The 11,338-nt window shown below is 41.7% G+C and overlaps 1 non-coding gene across 1 annotated transcript; it reads left to right on the top strand.

Moving 5' to 3' along the window:
- The first annotated feature begins 10,119 nt into the window (after positions 1–10,119).
- LOC131484164 (U6 spliceosomal RNA) lies at positions 10,120–10,223 on the top strand. The gene has a single exon (XR_009248073.1). It is a non-coding gene; the product is annotated as a U6 spliceosomal RNA (small nuclear RNA).
- The last annotated feature ends 1,115 nt before the right edge of the window (positions 10,224–11,338 follow it).

Genomic DNA, 11,338 nt, shown 5'->3' with positions numbered 1-11,338 from the left:
TGCAATATAATGTAAAGCAAATTCCTTGTTTCATAAGGGCAACGTACATGTTTTTCTAACTAATTAAAATATTTACGAAATGGAAACGGACATTTTGACATCGAAAGTTGGCAAATATTTGGTAAATTTTCATAGAGACCTATAAATCCAGGTCTTTCTAAATGTAGTGTATCCAAGGGGGGCAGGGGGAAGCAAGCACACTCCTCTGTCAATTGTAGGGCTGTAAATTGGCACAGCTTTTCTTTGACCCAGAGAATCCACCTGATCCCAAGGGAGTTAAGATGTGCATATGATTTTTGTCCAGGGAAGTTTATCATGACCCTGTTGTTAGCAGCAAAAAATTGGAAAGCACCTAAATGTCTAACAGTTCTTGGTCTGCTAATCTGTGTGATTCCCCAATCTTCTGGAAAGACCTGGGGTTTTTACTTTGTACTTGACACCTGACCCTTGGTTGGATAGGTAAGGACCCTGGAGGTCCATAGACCTTTCTAGTTTTTGGAGTAAAAACCAGCTTAGTTTCCCCACTGTTTTCGACCTACTGCTTGGAACTTCCGATGCGAGTGACTTGTTCTGTGAGTGTTCCACAAAACCAGCAAACATTTCTAATAAACTTTAACTTGATAAATGAGCGATGTCTTGCAATACGAGTAGTAGGTGTTGCCAAATGTCACATGATCACAACTGAGCCAATGGTTCTGGAAATTCGCTTTGACATACAAGTGCTTTGAATTACAAGCATGTTTCCGGAACAAATTTTGCTCACAAACCAAGGTTTTACTGTACTTGCAATTACAACCTCCTCCACCTTCCAGTCTAGTTAAATACAATAACCGTGGTCCTTAAAATTATTATTATTGTATTCCCCAGAGCTTAGCACCATGGTTAATAGGTTCTTAGCAAATTCATATTGAATGATTAAATAAATGAATGAGATATTTGTGATCTGCCTTGAATGTGATTAGCTCTGCTTCAAGCTGCAGGCCTGTATCTCTTTGCAGAAAGAAATCATTTACATGGTAATCCAAGGGGGGGGTGGAAATGACTATGATTCATAGCATTTCAAATATTAACCTAACAAAACAACAATGACGGTTTGGCCATCCATGTATTCAACAAATGTACTGAGTATCTTCTATGTATCAGGCACTTACAAGCACTAGAGGTAAAACCACAGAATTAGAAATTCAGAAAACTCTATGGCTTGAGTTGTTTAAACTACACAGTTAAAATCTCTTAAGAGACTGATTTGTATACAGAGTATCAATTTCTCAATTCTGTAAAGGAGATCTACCTGAGATACTCATTTCCTCTCTATGGGCATCCCCTCCTTTTTTATCAAGGTACCTGTGAAACTAGATAGGCTTGCAGAAAGTTTTTTAATTTTTATATCATCAGAAGTAAGGGAGTAGACTAATGTAGAAAGCTATTTCTTGGGGCGCCTGGGTGGCGCAGTCGGTTGAGCGTCCGACTTCAGCCAGGTCACGATCTCGCGGTCCGTGAGTTCGAGCCCCGCGTCGGGCTCTGGGCTGATGGCTCGGAGCCTGGAGCCTGTTTCCGATTCTGTGTCTCCCTCTCTCTCTGCCCCTCCCCCGTTCATGCTCTGTCTCTCTCTGTCCCAAAAATAAATAAAAAACGTTGAAAAAAAAAAAAATTAAAAAAAAAAAAAAAAAAAGAAAGCTATTTCTTTCAAGCCATGAAAAGACTTAGAACACTTCATGTTTTTCTCTAGTGAATTGATTATTCCCATGTTAGACAATCAGGATCGAATTCTTACTATTTAATTCCCTTATTTATATACTTCCTGTATGTAAATATAACAGTTCTTTAGTGTATATTATTCCAAACAGTCTCTAAGATAACTAAGTTACAGTTTTCATTTTAAGGACACATCCTATGCTCACTTAGATAAGTATTTGCCTAGTTTCAGCAGCCTATGTGTAAGCCTTTACTTAGGGTGGGTTATTCCTGTAGATGGCTAGTTCATCCAGGTTAGGGTCATGTGAACAATAAAAATGGAATCCCATCTCAGTGGGGGAGCTATCAACAGTTCAGTAAACGGCATTGGGACAACTGATCACTTGTTTTGATAAAAACGAAGTTATATGCTCTACGTAATACCATTCATGAAAATACATTCTGGAGGGATTAAAGACCCAATCAAAAAACAAAACTCTACATATCTTGGAAGAAAATACAGGAGAGAAACTAGACTTTGGGAAACTAGAAGTTTATGACTTTGGGAAATTAGCAGTCATTCTAAACCAGACCCTACATGCAAAATATGTAAAGGAATAGATTGATAAGCTTGACTCCATGAAGACTGAACAGCATGAAATGTGAGCAGCATGTCAAAGTTGTCTGCTACAAAAAGCATCATAAGCAAAGTTATAAGACTGATAATGTGTGAATAAGGCATACAACATGCTTAGGCAAAGTCAAAACAAGTGACAGATTAGGAGCTCGTTTTTTGCCATATATAACAGAAAGGATTAGCATTTAGATCTATAAAGCACTCCTACAAAAAGGGAAGACTCAGACCAATGGGAACATGGGGAAAAAATAATAGGGTGAGTTACTTATAGAAAAATAAGGAGAACTGACCAATGAACATATGACTAGAAGCTGAACCTCACCAAGTATCAGGAAAAATTGATTATATTTAGAGCATCAAGATAACAATTCTCAGTCACTGTACTGGCAGAAGTTAAGCATACTAATAAAATGTATTGATGCAGGTGTGGGAAAGCCTACACACACATTGCTAATGGGAATATAAAATTGGTACAGTCATGTAGAAGAGCAATTTGGCAATGTTGACTAATATAAAAATACAAGTTTGCTAAGAGCCAGCAATTCCAGCTATTGGTGTCTACTTCTGAAAAACACTGGCACTTGTGCAGGAGAAAACATGTACAAACATGCCCACTGCAGAGTTCCTCAAAGGGAGAAACTGGAAACACTGAACTATGAATAGAAGAATGGGTTACAAAGTGTTCATTCAAACTATGTAAGCAGCTGTACGAAGCAGTTAAAAAGAACGCTACCGAAGTCAGTGCCAATCTGGATGGCCCCACCACCTCATCGGATTAGATAAAAAAACAAGTTACAGGTATAATGCCGTGATACCATTTCATATAAAAAGAAAGTAAATAACAGCACAGAATGAAATTACATATTGCCTAAGGAACACATGTAAACCTGTGTAAATATCTGAAAGAAGGACTGAGAGGAAACTAACCTAATTGATAAACCAGGTTGCCTCTGGGATGATGGGGCATGGGGATGTGGGCGGGGCTTGAAGGGGATTCGTCCTTATCCCCTTTTTAAACAAGAACTTATGTATTATTTAAATTTTATTTTTATCTTTTTAAAGCTTATCTACTTATTTTGAGAGAGAGGGTACGCATGAGCAGGGAAGGAGCAGAGAGAGATAGAATCCCAAGCAGGCTTCACGCTGTCAGCACAGAGTTCCACGTGGGGCTTGAACTCACTAACCATGAGATCGTGACCTGAGTTGAAATCAAGAGTCTGAGGCTTAACAACCGAGCCATCCAGGCACCCCTAAATTTTATTTTTATTTAAAAAAATTTTTTTAATGTATTTATTTTGAGAGAGAGAGAGAGAGAGAGCAGGGGAGGAGCAGAGAGAGAGGGAGACAGAGAATCCCAAGCAGGCTCCATGCTGTCAGTACAGAACCTGATGTAGGGCTTGAACCCATGAACCGTGAGATCACGACCTAAGCTGAAACAAGAGTCTGGGGCGCCTGGGTGGCGCAGTCGGTTAAGCGTCCGACTTCAGCCAGGTCACGATCTCGCGGTCCGTGAGTTCGAGCCCCGCGTCGGGCTCTGGGCTGATGGCTCAGAGCCTGGAGCCTGTTTCCGATTCTGTGTCTCCCTCTCTCTCTGCCCCTCCCCCGTTCATGCTATGTCTCTCTCTGTCCCAAAAATAAATAAAAAACGTTGAAAAAAAAAATTAAAAAAAAAAAAAAAAAAAGAAACAAGAGTCTGACGCTTCTCTGATTGAGCCACCCAGGCACTCCCCCCAATTTTTATTTAAAATTAAGTCAGTTTTCTGGTGAATAACTGCTGAAGAGAAAACTTTATACTCCCTTTAAACATATGTAGGTGCATAAAATAACAGATAAAATATAAATATGTATACATTTATAAATATAAATTTAAATTTAAACACACACCTATATGCCTATATAGCATAACTTGAAATCAAGATTTTCTTTTTTTTAATTTTTTTTCCATGTTTTTATTTGAGTGACAGAGACAGGGCAAGAGTAGGGGAGGGACAGAGAGAGGGGGAGACATAGAATCTGAAGTAGGATCCAGGCTCTGAGTTGTCAGCACAGAGCCTGACCTGGGGCTCGAACCCATGAACCATGAGATCATGACCTGAGCCAAAGTCAGACACTTAGGCGACTGAGCCACCCAGGTACCCCAAGAGATTTTCTTTTGTACCGGCAATGAAAAGGGAATTCACAAATCTAAGCAGTAAGTGTTGAAGCCAAGAGGCTCACAGAGCAAGGGGATGCAATTAGATTTTATTAGTGGAGACTGGGATTTAACCTCTAGGTAGCAGTATCAGAAGCTAACAAACGTAGAGAAACCTGGTAGATAAGGGACATCAGGCTGGAGAGCAGTGGATGTGAGCAGAATTGACAAAGGATAGCGCATAGCCTGGAGCACCTCCTCCCCACCCCCATACTAAAATACCAATTTAGAAAAGCAGGGGTGAGGGGAATCTAAAGGAAATCACTCTTTCCCTCTTTTCTTTCTTTTCTTTCTTTCTTTCTTTCTTTCTTTCTTTCTTTCCATCTATTTTTTTAAAACCAGAATATTTATTGCATGACTACTCACTGAAATCCTTAAGATAAACTGTTAAATGCCATAAGCACCTATAAAACAATTCTACTGAAAAGAGACTGGCAACTGTCTAGATTGTTAACATGATCATATCCAACCAGATTTTAAAATATTGGACATTTAATTAATTTTCCTATTAAAGTCCAGGTATAGGTTCAGCAATAATTTTATTAAGTATTTATTTATGTATTTATTTATTTATGAGACAGAGAGCAAGCGAACAGGGGAGAGGGGCAGAGGGAAGGGCAGAGAGAGAATCTTAAGCAGGCTCTATGCCCAGCCGGGAGCCCAACACTGAGCTGGATCCCATGCCCCTGGGATCATGACCTGAGCCGAAATCAAGAGTCAGATGCTTAACTGACTAAGCCACCAAGGCGCCCCCCCAGCCTCAACAACAATTGTGGGTAAAATTAAAACGTAATTTTTTATTTATCTGAGTTGTAGCGAGCTAGATGTGCAACCCTACTACTTAGTAAAAATCCATTACAGTATGTATTGTTTGTAGGTCTATTCCCCCCCATGTTTTCAGTGCCTATTTGTTCCAGCCAAAGAGAGTAAGGGTACGGATGCTGCCAAGACTCTTATCAATGAGAGTATCTTGAGCTATTTTTGGTTGAGCATGTAGTGCAAGGTCAGTCATTTGTGCTTCTTCGTCTTAACTTTCTGTCCTTTATTTGGGGTTCTAGGGAACAGTTTGACCTGAAATGCCTAACATAATCTATGTAAGCGATAGCGCTGGCTCTCATAACAAAGAGTATCAGGAGTTTAAAAAAAAGAAGAAAGGGGCGCCTGGGTGGCTCAGTCAGTTAAGCGGCCGACTTCGGCTCAGGTCATGATCTCGCGGTCCGTGAGTTCGAGCCCCACGTCGGGCTCTGGGTTAACAGCTCAGAGCCTGGAGCCTGTTTTGGATTCTGTGTCTCCCTCTCTCTATGACCCTCCCCTGCTCATGCTCTGTCTCAAAAACAAATAAATGTTAAAAAAAAAAAATTAAAAAAAAAGTGTTCCAGTGACCTGAATTACAGGGCTGACAAATAGAAATTGGCTGCCCCCTTCTAGAGCTAGCCATGTGAGAAAAAATTTGAAGATCCATGTGTCTGTGAGGCAGCTCCTTATCATGGAGAAGGCAGTGTCGTTTTTAACCGCCTCGAAGATCCATAGCAGAAACACCTGGATCTAGTTGTAGTCATCAGTTTCAAACAACTCAGAAACCAGCAACAGCATAAAACTGAGTGGTCAGGCAGAGACTGTGGACCTCCAGGGCAGGAAATCTCTGACCCACTCAAAGCATCCACTTGGGATGCTTTCCTCCCCACTTGGGAGGAAAACTTTAACGCCACCCAAGATCGCTCTACAGACCTGCAAGACAATTCTACTTTTGTGAGATTTTAATGTGAAGCTCATGCCAACCTGGCATTCAAAGACACCCATCTCTGCCCTAAGCTGTCGGATTCGCCAGTTCTGGGTTGTTCCATAATTAGTCACTCAATACAAAGCGGTATCAGTCATGCTGCTCAGCGGTAAGTCATGGAAACTGTTAGTTTGCTAGGGCTGCCTTAACAAAGTGCCACAAACCAGGTGGCTCAGAACAACGGAAGTATATTGTCTCACAGTTCTGGAGGCCCCAAGTCTGGAGTCAAGGTGTCAGCAGGGCCGTGCTCCCTCTAAAGTTGCTTTGCAAGGATGTGTGTCAGGTATTTCTCCTAGCTTCTGGTAGTTCCTTGGTTTGTACAACATAAGCGATCTTCGCATGGTGTTCTCCTGTGTGTCTCCATGTCCAGAGTTCCCCTATTTATAGGGGGACCAGTCATATTGGATTAACGGTGTTCTCTACTCCAGTATGACTTTATCTTAACTAATTATATCTGTAACGACCCCCCAGAGGGTCACATTTTCAGATAATGGGGGTTAGGACTTCATCATATGAATTTTTAGGGAATGTAGTTCAACCCATAATATCAATCTTTAATGTTTCTTTATTTTTGAGAGAGAGAGAGAGAGAGAGAGAGCGAGCAAGGGAGGGGCAGAGAGAGAGGGAGGCACAGAATCTGAAATAGGCTCCAGGCTCTGAGCTGTCAGCACAGAGCCCGACTCGGGGCTCCAACCCACGAAACGTGAGATCGCATCATCAATCTTGTGTGATTTGCGGGGGCAGGTGGAGGCACTATTAAAAGGATATTGGCTCATAGAATCATTGGAAAAGCTGAGTAACCAGCTTGGAAAGCGGACAGGTACGGAAGAGGCTGGGCAGCAGCCAGAACCACAGCGCAAATCGTGCCCCAGACCAGCCCAATGAGGACATCCTGGCCTCTACAGGACCCTGGATGCTGTGGCGTATGCTACCCCAGAATCTCTGAGTTGCTGTGCTGCAACTTCCAAATGTTTTCAACCACCCAGTACAAGAATGGGTTTTCCAAGATCTTGGCTTTAGAACACATCCTCAATATTAAATAACATCATATATTAGGACTGAAAAGAGCAACATGACTACAGATACAGTTGTAGAGTCTTTTGTATATCAGAAGATCATGATATAAACAATCACACCCCCAAAATAGAACTACTAGGATGAAATGGATCATTTTGTAGGAAAAATATACATGAACAAAACTGACTTCAGGAGAAATAAGAAATCTAAACAACAATCATTAAAGAAATAGAAATTTCTTTAGTAGTCAAAAGTTTCCAATACCAAAAGACCTCTCCATGCCTTAATCATTTCATAGATCAGTTTTATCAAAGCCTTTAATGAACATGCACTTCCAGTCTTCTACAAACTGTTTCACAGAATAGAAAAAAATACTCAATGCATAAGACCATTAAAACCTTGATATCAAAACAAGGGTATGTAAGGAAAAAACAATATAGACCAATCTCCTGTTTTTGGGTTTTTTTTAATGTTTATTTATTTTTGAGACAGAGACAGAGCATGAACGGGGGAGGGTCAGAGAGAGGGAGACACAGAATCTGAAACAGGCTCCAGGCTCTGAGCTGTCAGCACAGAGCCTGACGTGGGGCTCGAACTCACGGACCGCGAGATCATGACCTGAGCCGAAGTCGGCCGCTTAACCGACTGAGCCACCCAGGCGCCCCAATATAGACCAATCTCAAAAACCTAGACGAAAAAGTCCAAATTTAAAACATCACCATAAAGAGCTTCTTTCTGGAGTTTTACTGCAACCAAATGTCTTGGTTTAATGCACCATGGTAATCCCCATTTTCACTGGGAGGCAGTTTCCCTCAGTGACACCTCAATCCGAATTCATCATTGTTCAGTTCTTTTAGTTATCTGAACAGGGTCACATTTCACTTATTAAGACTGACTCCTTCATTTTGAAACTTCAATTCATATTCGATCCAAAGCTGGCCTTCCTCGTGCACTAGAGCAGGCTGAATCCGTGGCTGTGGTAACGTGGAACTAGGGATGAGGATGTGGTATTGGGTCTGCAACATCCCACTCTCCCTTCCCTGTTCTCACTACCAGTATGCAGATTCCAGAAATGACCGACAACGACCCTTGCCCTGTAGAATTCTCTCCCCTGCGAGCATGTCCAGAAGCTGGGGGATACGATGAGATATTATGCCCATGAGGATGCGCTATCACTTGGCAAAAAGGAGTTTATCTAGGTTGGCCAATTCTAATCACAGGAGCCTTTAAACTCAGAGTTTTCTTTGGCTATTGGCAGAGGAGTAAGTTAGAGATTTGAAGTATAAGGGCGACTCCACACACAGTTGCTGGCCTGAAGATGAAGGGGACCAGGTGCCAAGGAATAAGCTGAGTGGGGGCCTCCATTGACAATCAGCAAGGAAAGGCAGCCACAATTCTACAATTACCAGGAACTGGGACGACAATCGGAATGAGCTAGAAAGCAGGTTTTTCTTGAGAGCCTCCAGGTAAGAACCCAAGTTGGCCAATCTTGATTTTTGACTTTGTGAGAATTGGAGCAGAGAAATACAGTCGAGCTTACTTGGACTTCTGACACACAGAACTGTGAGCCAATACATTTGCATTGCTTTAAGCCAGTACATTTGTGGTGCTAGTTCTCCAAATGGTCCTATGGCATAGGCCTGGCAGGAAGTTGGGCAGGGGGAAGCTGAATAAAGCTCACCTTGTTTTGCCCAATTCAACACATTCCACCAATGGACATCCCATAGCATCTACTGCTGCCAGCGTTCTATTGCCAAAGCAGTAGCCATCTTGGGAGCTACCAGCAAAACTCCTTCTACCCCTGCCATCTTCTTTAGGGACCACTGACCTGTGAGAAACTCCAGAAACCCCTCCACACCAAAGCAGGGGATGCTATTCAACCTCTATGTCTCTTCTGCCAGTTGAGTGCCTCAGCAATGTTCGGCCAAGATGTGGTCACAAGTCTCAGATTTGACTGAGGGATGGGTAGAGGGGGGTATAAACTCTTCATTCCTCAAGAAGGTAACCTGTTTTGCTCCTGGTCCTCCTTTAAAACTCTCAGTGCTGGGGTGTTTGGGTGGTTCAGTCAGTTGAACGTCCAACTTTGACTCAGGTCATGATCTCATGGTTCGTGAGTTCGATCCCCTCATGGGCTCGTTGCTGCCAGTGCAGAGCCCGCTTTGGATCCTCTGTCCCCTTCTCTCTTTGCCCCTCCCTGCACACACGTGCACTATTTCTCTCTCTCTCTCTCTCTCTCTCTCTCTCTCTCTTTCTCTCTCTCTCAAAAATAAACATTAAAAACAAAACAAAACAAACCGTCTCAATGCTAAAAGTCATCAAACTGGTTGAGCCTGTATTGCCCTGTGGGAACCAGAATCTCAAGTCAAGAACTGGGCCTTATCTGAACTTAGCCTTGGAGAACTGAGTAACTGTTCTCAGCAGGACAATATCTCCACTTAAATCCCTGAGATATTTGGTAATCTCTAAGGACAGGATAAGATATCAGTTAGGCTCCATACCATCCAGTTACACTATTCCTGTTGCAAATTCAGTTCATCAGTGTCTTAAAAAAAAACAAAAAACATGACCCAGGGCACCTGGGTGGCTCAGTCAGTTAAGCATCTGATTTCAGCTCAAGTCATGATCTAGTGGTTCACGCATTTGAGCCTGGAGCCTGCTTTGGATTCTGTGTCTCCCTCTCTCTCTGCCCCTCCCCTGATAGTACTCAGTCTCTGTCTCTCAAAAATAAATAAAACATTTAAAACAAAAGACCCATCATAACTAAGTAGAGTTTATATGAGTAAAAAAGGATGGTTCAATCTTAGAAAATCTATGACTACAGTGCTCACTTAAGCAGCACAAATACTAAAATTTGAACGGTACAGAGATTCTTATGGCCCCTGAGCAAGGATAACATGCAAATCTGTGAAATGTTCCATATTAAAAAGAAAGAAAGAGAGGAAGAGAAAAAGAGAGAAAGAAAGAAGGAAAATCTGCCACTACAGCTCTGACCATATTAACAGATTAAGGAGAAAAGCCACATGATTATTTCCAGATACATAAAGAAGCATTAGATAAAATTGAACTCTCATTCAGATTCAAAAAAAAATTCAAACATGAGTAGGAGGAAACTTTTGTAATATAATAAAGGGGCTCTACCTAAAACTTACATCATCCATCAATTTTAAAAGCATTTTTTTCATGTTTATTTTGAGAGTGCACATGCATGTGCACGAGTGAAGGAGGGGCAGAGAAAGAGAGGGAGAGACAGAATCCCAAGCAGCCTCCGTGCTGTCAGCACAGAGCCTGATGTGAGGCTCAAACCCACAAACTGCGAGATCGTGACCTGAGCTGAAATCAAGAGTCAGACACTTGGGGCGCCTGGGTGGCGCAGTCGGTTAAGCGTCCGACTTCAGCCAGGTCACGATCTCGCGGTCCGGTCCGTGAGTTCGAGCCCCACGTCAGGCTCTGGGCTGATGGCTCGGAGCCTGGAGCCTGTTTCGGATTCTGTGTCTCCCTCTCTCTCTGCCCCTCCCCCGTTCATGCTCTGTCTCTCTCTGTCCCAAAAATAAATAAAAAAACGTTGAAAAAAAATTAAAAAAAAAAAAGAGTCAGACACTTAACTGACGGAGCCACCTGGCATCTCTAAAAGCATTTTTACTAAAGTCAGGAATAAGACAACGATGTCCACTATCTTTACTACTATTCCATAAAATAATAATTGCTCTAAAGGTTCTAAGAAAAGAAGATATAAGAAAGGAAGAGACAAACTGATGATTGTTACAGATGACATTACTGTTTTCATAAAAATATTCAAGAGCATCTACTGAAAAACTAGCGGTATTTATAAAACAAAATGCAGCAGTATTGATGGCTGTAAGATCAAAATACAAAAATCAATCATTGTCTTATAGAGAGAATGATAAAACATTATTAAAGAATGCAAAGGGAGACCTGAAAAAAGCTGTCATGTTCTTATCTGGAAAGAATCCAGACTGAAAAGACGTCAAATTAATCAATTCATCCAATGCAATTTGAATCAAAATTCCAATAGGATTCT

This window comes from Neofelis nebulosa, chromosome 8 (assembly GCF_028018385.1).
Source record: "Neofelis nebulosa isolate mNeoNeb1 chromosome 8, mNeoNeb1.pri, whole genome shotgun sequence".
In the NCBI taxonomy this organism is placed as follows: domain Eukaryota; kingdom Metazoa; phylum Chordata; class Mammalia; order Carnivora; family Felidae; genus Neofelis; species Neofelis nebulosa.
The sequence above is the reverse complement of the archived record's forward strand: the minus strand, read 5'-3'. Positions and strand labels throughout refer to the sequence as shown.